At 37.7% G+C, this 16,568-nt stretch overlaps 2 long non-coding RNA genes across 3 annotated transcripts; both read left to right on the top strand.

The window, feature by feature from the left end:
• The first annotated feature begins 556 nt into the window (after positions 1-556).
• On the top strand, positions 557-7,094 carry LOC108511398. 2 transcript variants are annotated; one of them, XR_003386168.2, is made up of 3 exons: positions 557-957; positions 4,702-5,479; positions 6,089-7,094. It is a non-coding gene; the product is annotated as an uncharacterized LOC108511398 (long non-coding RNA). The 2 variants fall into 2 exon arrangements; XR_003386167.2 differs by lacking the exon at positions 557-957 and having other exon boundaries at positions 964-5,479.
• A 2,036-nt stretch (positions 7,095-9,130) lies between these two features.
• On the top strand, positions 9,131-14,987 carry LOC120111954. The gene is made up of 2 exons (XR_005513478.1): positions 9,131-11,016; positions 11,417-14,987. It is a non-coding gene; the product is annotated as an uncharacterized LOC120111954 (long non-coding RNA).
• Positions 14,988-16,568: the final 1,581 nt, after the last annotated feature.

Here is a 16,568-nt window from a genome sequence, read left to right on the forward strand (position 1 = left end):
AAATCATTAATGAAAATGCCCTAAACTTTTTAGAGAAATATTACCTATATAATCAGGTCAACATTTTTAACAAATACCATAAATAATAAATTTTAATAAATTTATGTTTTTTGTCTATTAATTGCATAGATTATCATTTTTCAATGTCATAATCTTCCGCCTCATACAATTTTCAAACTCATTTTTTTTCCCAATACTCTTCTAAATCCAGCAAACCCTTGTCCTTCATTTATTATTTTACTAATTAAGATAAAATTATATCGATACAAGTACTTTGAGTGCCCTGTTTTTACATCTACTACTCCAAATAGAGCTAAATATGGAATTTTTTATTTAATAGGTACATGTTCAGTTAAAATTTGTATTAATATTTATTTAAAATAGGTATAGATACAAATTAAACCAGGCAAAGAAGATAAATTAAGTATAAGATGTATTAATATTTTTAGTTATTTTTTAAAAAAGTTTACGAGGATGGTGCAAGATTTTAAATAAGATCGCAAACAAAACCGAAATTCTGGATCCCAGTCCAAACCCAATCCGTCAAGAAAATAAACACGGGCACCAAGGGATTTACAACTAGATCATGGAAGCGAACCCAGTTCTTTCCTGCTACTACTACGGGTATCCCCTCTTTCGCTTTCTCGGCATACGGTCGAACACCTCCCGTGTCGCCATCGCCGGAGGGAAGCCTATTCGAAGAGCACCGTAGCAAAAGGAGCCCCCCGCCTGAAGAGATCTCCCTTAGGACGAGAGGGAGGAGAGCGGTGGGGGCAGGGCGATGAACATCGTTCCAAAGGAGACCACCGAGGTCACCGCGCACGGCATCAACATCGCCAACCTTCTCTGTGATTCTCTGTGAACTTTCTCCAGGGTTGCAAGAGGCGATGAAGTGCATGCAGCCCTCGAAGCGGGCGGTCTTGACGGCGAACGATGTGGACAGCGACGAACGTCGAGGTGAGTTTCTTGTTAATTAGTCCCAATGGCTTGATTTTTCCGGAAAGATTGGAACTTTTGGGATTTTAAATGGGTTTATAGGGATTTTAACGAATCATATATTTATAAGCTTAAATGATGATGAAGAAGAAAAAAAGTTCATAGTCTTTTCATTGGATCAATCAAATTAAACAATGAGTGGAAGAAAGGAATGCCCTTCTTCGGTACCTGCCGTTTTCTTCTTTCTCTAACGTTTCTTTGTTTTCTAAAACCTTCTAATGCTTATAATGTTATCCTCTACCTTCGAAAATCTTATATTTTATCATCATTCTTATGTTGTGGCTATCTTCATACTCAGCGTGATCCATGTTGTCCTAAAAAAATCAAGATTAACAGATTAGTGAGTAAAATTTTTATGTCCCATTGATGAGGCTTCAAAATTTTTTCAAAAAGTTTAGTGCAATTTTCAAAGCTTATATTTTAAGGCAGCACTTTTAATGACCTTAATAATAGCTCGAAAGATCTTAACAGATAGATTTGGCTCTTAGAGATCGCCTACTAGAAAAATTTTTAAAGAAAACCTAGATAACCATGATTTAGACTTTAGAAACCATATTTTAGCGACTAGGATTTCTTTTTCAAACGAGGATTTAGAATGTAGAGCAGGGAACATGGAGTTTTAGTTAATGAGTGAAAAAATACCATTGACAATTTCATGTATGCCATTTCAATTGGACTCTGGATCTTCATTTTGTATCTATTTGTAATCCATAAATTTCACATTGACGTTGCTTGTGTTTAATCACTTCAAGTTTTTTTTTTTTCTCACAAACACTAAAACCTATTCAGTATATCGGATATGTGACTAAGATATTATCTTTTATATAAAATTTAATCCATATTTTATTTTTTTTTAAAATATTTTTATATTTGTTTAATTTTCTCTTTCCTGCACCATAAGGTTTTCGTGCTTATACATATTAATCATATACTCAAATTCATTTTCTATTCGAATAAATTTATTCAGATTCAAAAATTGGTATGGATGAATATTATCTGGTTCACTCTCACCCTTACATCTTAACTATTCTTCTAATCTTAACTATCTTCTTCTCTGTCTCTCTCTCCCTCCCCGATCGAACGAGTTTAATTAGTTGCCACTGCTACAGATCACAAGTTCTCAATCCATGACTTAATGGGAGATGTGCTAGGGTTCAGGAGATTGACACCCCATGTATCACACAATTCATGGATGAATCGTGAATTCCACGCAACATTTTATCTAACAAATTTCTTATCATGCCTTATTGCCATGCACCCAAACCCAAAATTTTTTGTCGACCAAAATCTTTATCAAATATATGGATAAGAGCCACTGAGGTGGCAGCTTAGTGGGAGCGTGGCTTTACTTCCAACCAAATGGTTTCAAGTTCGAAACGCTCGGACGTCGATTAAATTGTGGAGACCGGATGCTCCCTGCTCGGACATGGGTCTGAAGGAGCGTATCGCTCTGCTAGTAGCCTCGGTGGTGTCAGGTGTGACATACTCATGCGTGGTATTCGTGCCGGAGTCCAGAGGGATAACCGAGCCGGACCCACGGATGGGGATGGTATGAGTAAAACCGTAAGGAGGCTTGCCAAGCATAAGGGAAGTTGGCAAGGGTGGAATATATATATATATATATACAAATAGGATAACCAACACATACTTTGGAAAAAGTTTGGATCCTCTTCGATCCTGAAATGGATTGGAGAGGTCCAGTCTTGGCTATTTGTTAGATAATAACTATGATTAAATGGAATATGACATAAGATATTATATAGGGTTCATTCAATTATAATCGTCGTGCAAAACATAGATTTTCATGATTTGAAGATTAGAGATAGGTGCTTGTCTTAAAAAGTTTGAGTTCATATCCCCTCTAACTCGTGTTAAATTGGAGAGATGACTTCTTAATCATAGTTATTTGCACATTATCCACAATGACCACTCAACTTATCTCAATTCAGTCTTAGTCCTAAATTAGTTGGGGTCAACTCTTTTCCTCATTTCCATTTTGTTTAAGGACTATACTTTTTCTAAAAGATGTAGCGATAGTAAATCCTTCCTTATTGCTTTATTCAATGTAATTTTCGATCTATCTGTATCATTTTTTTTCTTCTGCATGTATTAAATTTCTCTTATGATTCTTAACTAAAATCTTTTGATTCTAATGCACTCCATAATTTTAATTTACGATTAACTCCAACCTTAGTTTTATCTGCTAAGATTATATTATCTATAAATAGCATGCAACAAGAACTATCATCCTAAATATTCCAAGTAAGTTCATTCATAACTAACACAAAATGTACTGATTTTGAGCGGATCCTTAATGTAAATCTATTATGGTTGGACATTCACTAGTATCATCATCGATAGTTTTCACTAATAACTTTTTGGTTACATTAGTTTAACTATGATAAACTCCTTTCTTTTTTTATCACTTACTAGTCACTATAAGACTTCTTTAAAAACTGTATAATATGCTTTCTCCAAATCAGTAAAAACCATATAAAGATTTTTTTTCTCTAAATATCTTCATTAACCTTTGAAGGAGAAAAAATAAATTCTATACTCAGTTTTCTTGTCATAAAACCAAATTAGTTCTCGAACATCTTTGTTTTACACCTTAATTACCATGCTTAATCATCCTCTTTCAATATTTTATAGTATGTTTTAATACTACAGTAGTTAGAACAATTTAGAATATTATTTTTATTTTTATAAATTAGTACTATGGTGCTTTTCTATATTCATCGGACATTTTTCTAGTTTTTTAAATTTTATTAAATAAATTAGTTGGCTAAGTTATTTCTGCAGCAGCTCACACCATCTTTTTTTTTTTTTTTTGCTAGCCTCTTCTCCTTTTTTTTTTTTGCGCAAAACCTTATTTTGACTTTGATACTTTGTATGGATATTTAAGATTTCTAGTTTCAATTTATCCTTAGTTGGTGTTACCTCTATCTTTTTTACCGATAGCTTTATTTCTTGTTCCATATTCTGTTGTACCATCATACATTTATCTTAACATTCTCATTTCAACAACACTCATTTTATGCATATATTATTTTCTAATTATCCAAAATTTTATACCATAAAGCATAGCCAATCATGTTACTATCCTATAAAATTTTTTGTTCAATAGTATGTATTCTATATATGATCACATAATATATATGAGTTGTACTTCTCCATTTCATCTATCCTACTTTTTTTCTATTAATAACATGTTCTTCAATCTCTTATTTTTTTTATAAAAAATCAAGTTTTATGATTCTTAAGTTTTACTCTATCATCTTCTCTATTTTTAAATTTACTAAAACTACATTGTACGCCTAACATCTTGGTCCTAATTATTCTGGAATCTTTTGATTCTTCGATAATTCTGATTTACACCTTAGTTTTCTCCCCCAAAACTATATCATTCGTAAAAAGCGTGCAGTAAAAAATATCGTCATGAATATGCCGGGTATTCTCAGTCACCCTCTTCTTGAATTCTATATCATAGCTTATAAATTTAGTACTATAGTAATTAGAATAATTTTGAATATTATATTTATTTTTTTACATCGGTGCTATGGCACTCTTCTTCCTTCATTAGATATTTTCTTAATTTTTAAAATTTTATTTATTGTAACTTAATAATGTGCATACTACATCGTGATGATGAAATTCTGTACATGTACCGCCATGCATGGATGGGAACCGTCATCGGTGACGCAGTGGAACGCAATGGAACCGTGCGACGCGAATCGGACGCTGAAATAACGCGAAAGGACCGCGGGATAGGTATACGTGTCGACGGATTAATACCCATCGCTGCCTGCATTCGGTACACGGCGTCCTAACCCACCGCGGGATAGGCGAATTAGCGGTTTGCTTCCGGTCTAATAAAAATTTCTGCCGGGGTAACCTCGCCTCCCGTTCGCGTCCAACGTCTCTCGTCTCTCTGAGCGCCGGTACCAATTCCCCCTTCCCCAGGTTGAAGACTCCGGAGGCACAAATCGACGACGGCGTGCCCTCCGATATGCATAGCGGCCGCCGGCGACGTAGAAGATGGAAAGAAAGGTCCGTTGGAAAGAGGAGAAATTATTTTTTTGTGGCGGTGAGAAGATAGAAAGAAAGATCCGAGAAAAAATTATCTTACACAAGCATCAAGTGGGGGTGCATGATCCATTCATGGCCGTTCGTTTTTGTGGTGCCGCATCGAAAATAAGCGCTCGATGAATGAATCTGCGGCGGTGCCAGCCGCCTGTTTTTATGGCGGGGCGGCGGTGCCAGCCGCCTGTTTTTATGGCGGGGCGGCGGTACCAGCCGTGGGGCATCAAGACAAGTTCTCCCGACCCTTCGATCGCGTTTCGCGCTCAAAGTCGATTGCGGGCCCCACTCAAAGTAAGTCGGTCGTTCGTTCTTTCGTTCGACCTTCGCTTCTCAATCAGTGCTTTGACTTTTGGGTACTCGCACCTGCGTGCACGACAAGCAACGCTACGTCTACCCCGAGGTATGCGGGCCACATCAGCTATAGGAACGGCATAAAATGATGTTATCTGCGTAAAAAGTATTCTAAAATTTAATAATATTTTTTTTAAAAAATATTTTTTTAAATTGATTGATTGAACCATCCGCTGCAGCTGCAGTTGGTGAGAGATTGAGAGTTATTTTAGACGAACAACATGGCAGATTAGGTATATGAAATGCCGTTTTCATCCCTAAAAAAAAAAAAAAGATTAGGTGATCTTTTTTACTATTTTAAAAAAAATTTTAACATGATTTGTTACCGCTTTATTTTTATATTATTATTTTTTACTCGGCTAGCTGTACTCATGTTAAAAAAAAAAAGGAAGAAGGGGGGGGGGGGGGGGGGGGGGGAGGTGCGCGGGGCCACGGATGGTTGCGAGAGGGTGTAAATTCCAGTTGGGGTAGGTACCCGTGCATTGTCGTAATGTTCTGCTTGAGTTTATGTAAAAATTTGTAATAATAAAATTAAAGAGTGTAGGGATGGGATCCGGAATTTTTGTTTGGTATTGTGTTGTAATTATTAAAATTACCACTTGTCCCGTCAGACGAAAGTAAATTTATTTATATATTTTATATTTTTTTACTGTTTTAGGTGCGATTCACGAATAAAGTCGGTCGTCGCGTGCAGGCAAAGAAAATGTGGCCTGTCCTTTTTTGTCTATTTTGAATCCTTATCTCTTCGGCGAGGACGTCATTCGTGAAGTCACGCTGGAGCACTCGCGATACGAGAGGCGGGTGTTCGCTCGCCGAAACGAACCAATCAGGAGGGACCAGGCCTTAAATATCGCCGAATGCTTGAGAAAGATCCATGGGAACGGAGCCTCCGAGGCTTCGTTGTTATTCGACCTTCTCGGTGTGTGTGGGCGAGTCCGCGCATTCTATCGTTTTCAAACTTCGAATAACGTTTCAGTCGGCAGGGTTGCTTTTAATATTGTTGCGGTCACACTCCGGTGAGTTACCGACTCAGGCCTAAATAAACAAACTTTCTTATATCATAATTCTTTTTAAAAGAAACTTCCTTAGTCTTCTGCTCATAAATCTATAATATTTAAAATATTTTATTTTTAAATTTTTTTTTGTTGTTTACTGTATGTAAGTTGATGATAATGATTATGGATTTACCGAGTATGGTACTGACCGAAATTAAGTTTTTTCCACTAACGTCGCATGAGTATAGCCAGTGCAATCAAGAATAAAAAAATATTTAAAAAAGTCAAGGTTATTATGTACTATCTCAAGTGTTGTTACTTTCGAGCTAACTTCTTGTGTAAGAAATTTTTAGAAAGCTACCCCGGTTCTTTTCGCTGTCCGTTGTCTGTAGGGTCATTTTGTGATGGTATTAAAGATAGAGGAGTGATGTGAGGCTGAACTCTCTAGTTCAGAACATTTGGTGTCTTGTTGATGGTTGTTCAATTTTTATGACGAAATATATTTATAGATAGATAAATAGTATGGCAAATTGAATAGTCTCACATATCTTTGATTCTTTCAAAAGCTTTCTCAGTCTTCGGCTCATGTATCTATAATATTTAGAAGTATTTTATCTTTTGATTTTTCCGGTTGCGAATTTAGTATCCGTGTCGACAATATTGATTACACATCTACCGCGCATGGTACCTGACCGAAATTAAAGTTTCTTCTTTTTTAAGTTTGTCGGAGGCGAAGCAAAGCGAGCAATTCATCGAAGGCGGTGCCCGCTGTGTCAGAGTGTAGTTGGCACGTCACGTTATCGACGGCGACTTTCGACCTAACTTGTTGTGCAATGAAATTTCCGGGAAGCTTCGTCACAATAAAAGAACATAATTCGATTGACGATTCCCTCCGCCGTCCGTTGCCTTTAATCGAGTTTGCCTCGCTTAAATTCGTAGCTGCTCTCCTCTATAACTGTCTTGCCAACGGATATATCCAAATCTTTCCTTCTTGCCATCTCGCTCCCCGCTACCTTCGTGTCATAACATTTTTAAATAATACTCCGTCTTCATGGCTTCGGAAGCCGGCCGGGACGCCCAAGGGCGACGCGATTTGCCTGCGAACGCAGGGAGGACATACAAAGATGAGTATTCCTGGCTCTCAGTCCTGGGTTTTGCTTTTCTCACTTATAACTCGATCCTCGCCGTCTACCGCTCCATCAACGACCCATGGATGGTGGCCTTCGTCGTGGGCTCCTACGTTGATCTCATGTCCCTGTTTTATTTTCTGCGCGTCTTTGAGAGAACGTCGGAAACTTCCCCTCACAGGGGAAAGTTGAAGGTGGTGGTATGGACGCTCGCCACGCTGCTTACCCTGATGTTTACTTACAAGGTCGCAGGCATCATGCCGTTGGCGGTGAAGGTCGTAGTGTGGGCGATGGCAGCCGCCACGACTCTTGGTGGCTTCTACGCCTTCTTCATCTACGAGGAGAATCCCAAACTCTAATGGGTTTCGGTTTCTCCGTTTCTCCTGAATAATATATACAGGAGACGCAGGGTTCGTGTTCAGCAAGCTCTGGGACCCAGGCGCTGCGAGCGGCGCAGCGTCGGCCGTAGCGCGTGGCTCTCATCGCATGGCTGGGCATACGGATGCTGCGCCTCGTGTATATTATTACTTAGGAGATAGGAGGAACCTTTCCTTCAGTGTTCGTTTTTGCCCCTTGTATATTACTAAGGACCTACCTTTCCTTGAGTTTCTTTTTTATCCTCCTCTTACCCTGTACGTGCGTGTGCGTGTTCGTGTCTTACTTGTTTTATTATGAACTGAGTTGTTTTGGAAGTGGGTGCTTCTGATCAGATGCGTGCAGTAGCGAAAAGAAGGCTGGAAATAGGTTGAGCTCCTGTTCGGTAATTATTTGCCAGGGGCTGACCAGGCGGACAACGGTATGGCGCAGGTTGAAATTTAAACTTTGTCCTGAGGAGAGGTTCCAAAATTTTTAAAATTAGTATAGCACGAGTGTTAACAATTGAAGGATTACTTATCAATATGTTTTGCTCTGTAATATTTTTGTTATTAATTCAGCTTGTATTAGAGGTTACGTAATAATCTATATTACTCTGTATTTTTTTTTAATATAAGCTTAATTTTAGGAATTATGTAATAATTTGAATCATCCTATGTTTTTTTTTTGTTGCTTGGCGTGATTGTGATTATGTATCAACCAATATTTTTTTTAAATTTAGCTCTGTAATATATATTTTTTATATCAGCTTGTATTATTATTTTTTGGTTAGTATGAACTAGACTGATTTTAGAAAATATATAATAACTTCTATTATCTCATGGTTTGTATAATTTTTTAGGTGCACCAAATATGATGGAATAGAAATATAAAGTTTTTTCTCTCAGCCCCTCTTTTTCTCTCTCTCTCTCTCTCTCCCCCTCCCTCCCGCAAATAAGGGCTCGTTTGGTTTGCGGTTTGCGGGAAGCATTTTTTCTCATACGAATATGATTTCTGGAAAATAAATTCGTAGAGGAGATTTGGAAAAGTACTTTTCGCATGTTTGGTTAATCATGATAAATTTATGATAAATTTTTAAAGTGTTTATGTATAATTTTTATTATGTTCTTAATAAAAATTAGATTTTTAATATCTTTTAATGTTTTTTTAATGTTTTAAAATTTTTTTGGAAAAAAAATAAAATGATTTTCGTTTTGGAAAAGTAATTTTTTCATATTTCTTATAAAAAATATTTTTCTATAAAATGTGGAAATTATATTTTTATTTTTTTATTTAAAAATTCCAACCAAGAGGCATCTTGTTATCTTTTTCGTTGACCACATTTTTTTCTTCAAACGAGCCCTAAATAGCAAGGACTAGTATATTTGTATGTGGTATATGTAAATATATTTGTATACCATACATACTACATATATTAGTCTGGGTTCAGCTCGACCAAGGAGGGTCCATGGGCAGGCAATGGTTTAACCAATCAAAACGAACCCCACGTACGGTGGATGGTAAAATTTGAGCGGCCAAAACCTAACTATGGATCAGTAGGAGAGGCCTCAGGTAAGCTAACCATGTTCAGTGCCGACTAAAATCATATACGCTCTGCAGAATAGATTTAATATGACTCCACGCAAGCTGATGGACTGTTATTTTTTTCATAAAAAAAAAAATTGTAGCCTCTGAAAATATTGGAGGAAAGACGGAATCGGTACGGAGTAAAATTGTTTCTCAAATAACTTACGGTTTCTCTATACATGTCGGGCCTGCATCAGTTCGGCTGGTGGGGTCAAGCTCAGGCTTTGACTAGAACAGCTAAGCGAGGCTAGACTTGGGTCTGAATTTTTTTGGCTTGATATCAAGCGGTGGCATGGCAGGAACACGCGGTAATACCAACAGTGGTCGATCAGTGGTTGTCATGTGGTGTTAAAAAATAAAAATTAAAAAAATAAGAATATATTGGAAAATGAAATAAATGAAGTTGAACCAAACCGGAGCCTTGCGGATGGCAGCAAGGTTTCGCATGGTGCTTATGTTTTATGTGGGATCTTTTTCGGGCTTATTAGGTTCGCGGAAAGCATTGTTCCTTCTAAGAATATTGTTGGGGAAAAACTCAAGTCGCACTGGTTCGGAGGCGCTCGCCTAAGGAGCGCCAACCAGAGAGCGCCGATCAGAAGACGCCCGATCCGGAAAGCGCCCGATCAGGGGGCCCCAACCTCGCAACACGGGAAAACCCAAGTAGCGCCCGACCAGAGCGCTCGACCAGAAAGCGTCCGATCAGGAGACGCCGACCAGAACGCGCCGACCTCACGACGCTCGAGTCAAAGACACCCCACTGACCAACTGGTGCCGAGCCCTAAAGATGCCTTGTCTAAATATTCGACCCCAGCCTAATTCCTTATAGAGAATCTGACAACTAGATTTCCAACTCCACCGTACTGTGCTACCGTCGTCAAGCCATTAAGGCACGTGACCTCCGCAGGCCTCCGGCACACTCGATCATTAATGCGTGACTCCTGCGGGCCTTCAGTGCACTCATCCATTAAATGAACACGGCCCAAGATGATCTCCGGATCACTGGACTATCAAAGCGTATGGCTCTTCCTGATCACCGGTTCACTCAGCAATTAATGCACTTGCTATCTACGAACCCCAAGCCCACCACGGCCGGTGGTTGAACCACTTCAATAGGTCCGATCAACCATGACAATTCGCTGGATCCGGTCTGATCCGGTCTCGTTCTCCACAACATCATTAATGAGCATGATCGTGCCCAATTATCACGAAGAAGACAATTTTCCCTGTCACCTCCAGGTAACATAATATCCTTCTATAAAAGGAAACCGGGGAAAAAGGAGGGACAGAAGAACAAACATTCTCCTCTTTTACCACACTCATATACTAGCCCTCTCTGACTTAAGCATCGGAGGGCCGGCGCCGGAGATTCCGGCCACCGGCTTTTTGCAGGACTCTCCAGGAGGACGCCACCATCTGACGCGCCGCCGCCCACCGTTCCAGCAGCGGAGCTCCTCCCCTCTCAGCTCGCGGCCGCTCCTAGGTCCAATTTCCAGCAACAAATATGATTATTGGGAAATAAATTCGTAAGAAGAGAATGTTTACGAAAATATTTTTGGCATGTTTGATTGATCATTAGAAAGTAACAAATTTTTAAAATGTTTATGTTTGGTTGGCTATTCATTTTTCTAAAAAAGTTATGTATAATTTCCATTATGTTTTTAATAAAAATTAAGTTTTTAATATTTTTTAATGCTTCGTTAATGTTGAAGGTTTTTTTTAGAAAAAAATAAAAATAGAGTGATTTTCGTTTTATGAAAAAGTAACTTTTTCATAAAACGTGAAAATCATATTTTCATAAAAATATAATTTTTTTATTTTTTTTAAAATTTCAATCTAACAAGAGATATTTTATTATTTTTTTTTTCTTTTTTCCGCGGACCAAATGGGCTGGTGGTCAACCGCACGCACGTTGAAATGGTGAAGTCATGTTTTCAAGGAGAACAAGCGGACGGCAGGACGTCAGTGGACGTGATAGGCCTATTGGGGCCGACCATCGAAAGTTTTCGGATTGCTGTTTTTTTTTATATATATATTTATGACAAACGAGGTGGGCAAAGCAGCTGCCCAACTTTTATTGAAGAGCAAAATTAATTATAGTAAAAAAAAAGTTACAGTAGCAAGTATAGATTAGATCAGCTGAGTAGACAACATAATAGAAACCGAGCAGTTAAGCAGCTGTAGAAATAGAAAAGCAAAAAAAAATTAAACAAATGAATGGTACAACTTTAGCTCAACAAAATTAAGTTATTTATTTGCTCAAGTATCAATGTCGAACCCTATTTATCTGTTTGGTAGAGTAGGTAATTTTTTTATTTTATGTTAGGTTTTTGTGTACTCAAGTACCGTTGTCGCGTTATATTTATTTGTTTGGTAGGATTGGTAATTTTTTTATTGTTTGGTAGGATAGGTAATTTTTTTATTTTATGTTAGGTTTTTGTGTACTCAAGTACCGATGTCGCGTTCTATTTATCTGTTTAGTAGGATAGGTAATTTTTTATTTTGCGTTAGGTAAGCGATTTTACGTTATAAAGGTTGGACTATAAATAAAATAGTTGTAAATATTTTTTACCATAAATAATTGTTTATTTATAAAAATTTTGATACATATTTTTTTGGCATGATCATGAAATGACACTAGTGAGCATCATGATCATTAGCCGATGGTGCAGCTTTAGAAAAATTTCTCTTTTTTTAATCCAAGTATAGTTTGCTAAAAGATAAAATCTTCTTCAGATGACAGTAAAAAATTTGCACTTCAAAAACAAATGATTTATAGATTGGACAAAGTGGCAACACGATGCACATCATTTCATATTTTTTTCAAAACTTTTTTTAATGCTATCCTTAGTATTGTACCATTTTTTCCAACAAAATTATAGGGAGTATTTTACTTTAAGTGTGGCACTGGAAGGTTCTAAAGTAAGAAGGCAGTTGTACTTTATTCCTTTAGAATTGATGAGTTGATAGTAGGATGCGGAGGTGAACGTTGTTTTACTGCTTAGTTTTCAAATATTTTTATCCTCATCTCTATTAAATATTATCAAAATAAGCAAAGAGAACAATTGATTTTGCTGTTAGAAGATCTTTGCCAATTGCTTGCTCGATTGTTTAAGTTTTCACAATATAGTTTTGCAATTTAAAAAATTAGATATAGTGCCATTTTTTTTTGTGTTGCGAGCATAAAGGGTAGGGAGGATCAATTTGAGTGGTGCATTTCAAAGCTAGTTCTTTCCAAAAAGAAGTGTTTTGGTGGTTGGCGATCTTGAAGTGAATTCGATTCCAGAAGGCCAGGAGAGAATAACATCTTTCCAAATGTTAGAGCATCTTTTTGGCGGTTTCCAACACATTAATAGTTTTACTTTTTTATAATATGCAAATTTAATTTGCTTTCTCCAAATACCTGGGTTTTTCACAATTGACGTTCAACCCCATTTTGCTAAAAATGCATTACTAAACTATTGAATGTCCTTGATTTCTAGCACTCTTTCATTTGCAAGCAAACAGTCTTTCAACCTTATAAAAGAAACTGTGAGTGATAAATATACTAGTCCAGGATAAAGCTCACCTACATTTGCCAATTCTTTTGGTCACCCAAGCTGGAGACATGAAGTATAGAGGCAAGAATTGAATTGATCAAGGTAGTCCTACCTCTAAAAGGCATATACTCGCTTTTTCATAAAGCCAATCTATTCTCACTGCCAATCCAACTTAAGAAGATTTTGCACCATTGAGTGGCAAACCCAAGTACTTGAGAGGGGTTGAAATCTCAAGATAATTAGCCACCTACCACACTGTAGCTCTTCTTCATGTCTATGGCCGATGTAAGAGATTGAGCTTTTTTGAAAATTAATGGATAACCTTCATATTAGCTCAAAACAAGAGTGGATGGTTTTCAATACCGTATAATAATCTTTTTTTGTGTTAAGGAAGACCAATGTATCGTCCGCATATTGCAATAGTTTAGTGTCTCCACAAATCCATGGGTTCCCCAATTCCTTATAATTTTTTTTCTTGAAGCCACAACGTTAAGCATTCTACAAAGTGGATCCACTGCAAGTATGAACAAGAAAGAAAAGAGTGGGTCACCTTCATGAGCCCCCGCTTGCAGAAAATCCAGTCACTAAGCTCTTTGTTCCCGTTGACCACAATTATGGATGAAAGTAGTAGATTGGAGATCCAATTAATCCATCTTATGGGAAAACTTCTCTTAACAAGATGTCTAATAAGATAAGAGGGGCTAACTCTATAAAAAGCCCTTATGAAGTGAAGTGTGCAAATCGCCTCCTCAATGCTCGATCTTCTTGAGTGGTGCAGAATTTCATTGGCATATAGAAAATTGTCCTTCATGTACTTTTCTTTAATGTTGGCTGTGTGAGCGAGATCAATGAGATCATTAAAAAAAGGCTAGAGACAGTTGGACATACCCTTCCATATGATTTCGATGCAGCTATACGCAAGACTGATGCGCCGGAAATCGGAAGGGTCTTTTGTTGCTTCTTTCTTTGGAATGAGGGCGAGTAAGGCATAATGGAATCCTGCAAGGTCCAGATTTCTACTGTAGAGTTGCCGAAAGAGAGAAAAGATATTAATTTTTATCAAGTTCCAGAATCTTTGGAAGAAGTAGAGAGAGAAGCTGTTAGGCCTTGGACTTTTATCTCCTTTGAAGCTAAACACAGTATCCTTCACTTTTTTGAAGGAGAAAGCAGCCTCCAAAACATCCAACACTAGTGAAGAAATGGAATAAAGTCGATCCCAATCAAGATTAAACTCTATCATAGCAAAAAAATATTAAATGGATCAGACCTACTGTGGATCCAAGATAAAATCATCCAAACGTGTGTTGCTATCGCACATTAAAAGAAGAAGCATGGGGATAGAGGGGACGGGACAGATTGATTTCATCCTAAATTTAATAATTTCTTGGTCACGATAGCTCTATGAAAGATACATGACTCTTTACCGGTCCATTGCTTGCTAGCTTGCGGGCCACCCGATGATTTGAGTTCGGAGGGGTGATACCATCATCGCCGCGGTCGGTTTATTTCCATTTCCGTCATTGTTGATTAGAAAAGATAAGCTTTCCACCTTAAGCAGGGCGTCCAAGTCCCCCATCGAACTAATCTCCATCTCTCTCTTGGGTACCCCCACCCTCTGGTTATTTTAAGATGAATTTTGATGGTGGTATGGCTATGAATAGAGCTTCTGGAGGAGTGGGCTTTGTTATTAGGGACCAGCATGGTAGATTGATTGCAGCTGGAGGTTAGAGCACACCAGGATTGACGGTTGTTGGGCAGAGCTACAAGTTGCCTGGGAGGGCATCCGATATGCGAGATGTGTGTTGGGGGTCGACAGATTATGCATTGAGGGAGACTCTGCCACGGTGATTGACTGGATACGGGGAGTCAATAGATATGGTGACGACCACCCTTTGATTTGGGATACTCGCAGACTAGTTCAGGAGATGTTAGCTGTCCAGATTGGTCATGTGTATCGTGAGGTGAACAGAGCTGCAGACTGGGTCGCCTCATATGTGGCTCGTCATTCTAGGGACGTCATCTGGACTAGTCTAGCAAGCGTTCTCCATTTGTTGCATTGCTTACTTTCTCTTGACTTGGCAGGATGTACTCAATTTTGACTTATTGGAAATGAAATGCCTTTTTGACCAAAAAAAAAAAAAACCACTAATCTCTATCGAACAGCCTTAACACCAGTTAGGGAAGATAACTTAAATTGGAATAAAGAAATGGGGGAACCACCAATTAGAGAAGATACAAGGCATGGCTCATAAAAAATCCAACTAGATGAATCAGACTTCTTCTATCAATGCTATCGCCTACATTAGCTGACCTGTAACCCATTACTTGCTAGGACCTGTAGCTCATCTTGGATGTTTGCGAGGTCAAATATGTAGACGAAGTTTCCATAGCACATAGAAATATTTATGGACAATGTCTTCTTCTGGACTAAGGAAGGCAAATAATTTTTGTCAGGAGATAAGGCCCAAAATTTGTACCCAACAAAAGGTCCGTATCATCGGCATGACGATATTTGTCGGCTTAGGAGAGACTTTATCTCTTTAGGGTTCTGAATTTTGATTCTAAAATAATTCTTTCTAGATATCGAAAATTGAGATTAAATTTACTGTAGAAGGTAGGCATAGCTATATTTTCAGAAAATGAGAAGGGGATAAGAAGCAATGTTAAAAAAATATTTTAGGGAGGCGGACAAGTGGTAGATTGGATCACCTTTTTTTTTTTTTTGCTGAGGCCGGTGGACATAGTCTGATACCGCCTCTTATGTTTGTATACTTTTTTTTTTTTTTTTTTACTCTTCTGGTTCTGGTTGTGCTTATATTAGATTAATATGAGCAACTATTGTACTGGATTCAGCTCCACCAGAATTTTAAAATATATATATATATATATATATATATATATATATATATATATATATATATATATATATATATATATATATATATATATATATATATATATATATATAAGAAGTAGAAAATTCCGAATGGAGTTGCAAGTTGGAGCCTCGCCACGTCCGCCTCTACTTTGTTCTTATCCTCTTCCCCGGCTGTAGCAGTCGTCAGAAAGAGAATAAATTATCACATCCAATCCAAATCCTCAAGTATATCCTCTTTCCCGGCTATCGTGGTTCCCACAAATAGGAGAAATTATTACATCCAATCCAGATTGGTTAAACGATTAGGCTGTTTCACCGGACCTGGTCCATCTAACAACGAGGACAGAAACAGATCTTTTCTAAATATTGAGGACAGAAACATAGCCTTCAGCGTGACCTCAGAAACAGACTTGAAGCCTGCGCAACTGCGGGCCCCAATATGTCGGCTATGTACGTGATGGTGTAAGTAGAGAGCCATCACAAGAACCACATCCATCCATACGGTGGGCTTCTTTATTACTGTGTGCAGTGATGTAAATAAACAAATCCAATAATACTAGATTGCTGTGATATAAATAATCGAATCAAATAATTCTGGATCTAATAATTTTATTCTTTTATATCCTCCTGTTGTTTCTCCATATCAATGATTGCTGGTTTT

Source organism: Phoenix dactylifera, chromosome 9 (genome assembly GCF_009389715.1).
Source record: "Phoenix dactylifera cultivar Barhee BC4 chromosome 9, palm_55x_up_171113_PBpolish2nd_filt_p, whole genome shotgun sequence".
Taxonomy (NCBI): Eukaryota; Viridiplantae; Streptophyta; class Magnoliopsida; order Arecales; family Arecaceae; genus Phoenix; species Phoenix dactylifera.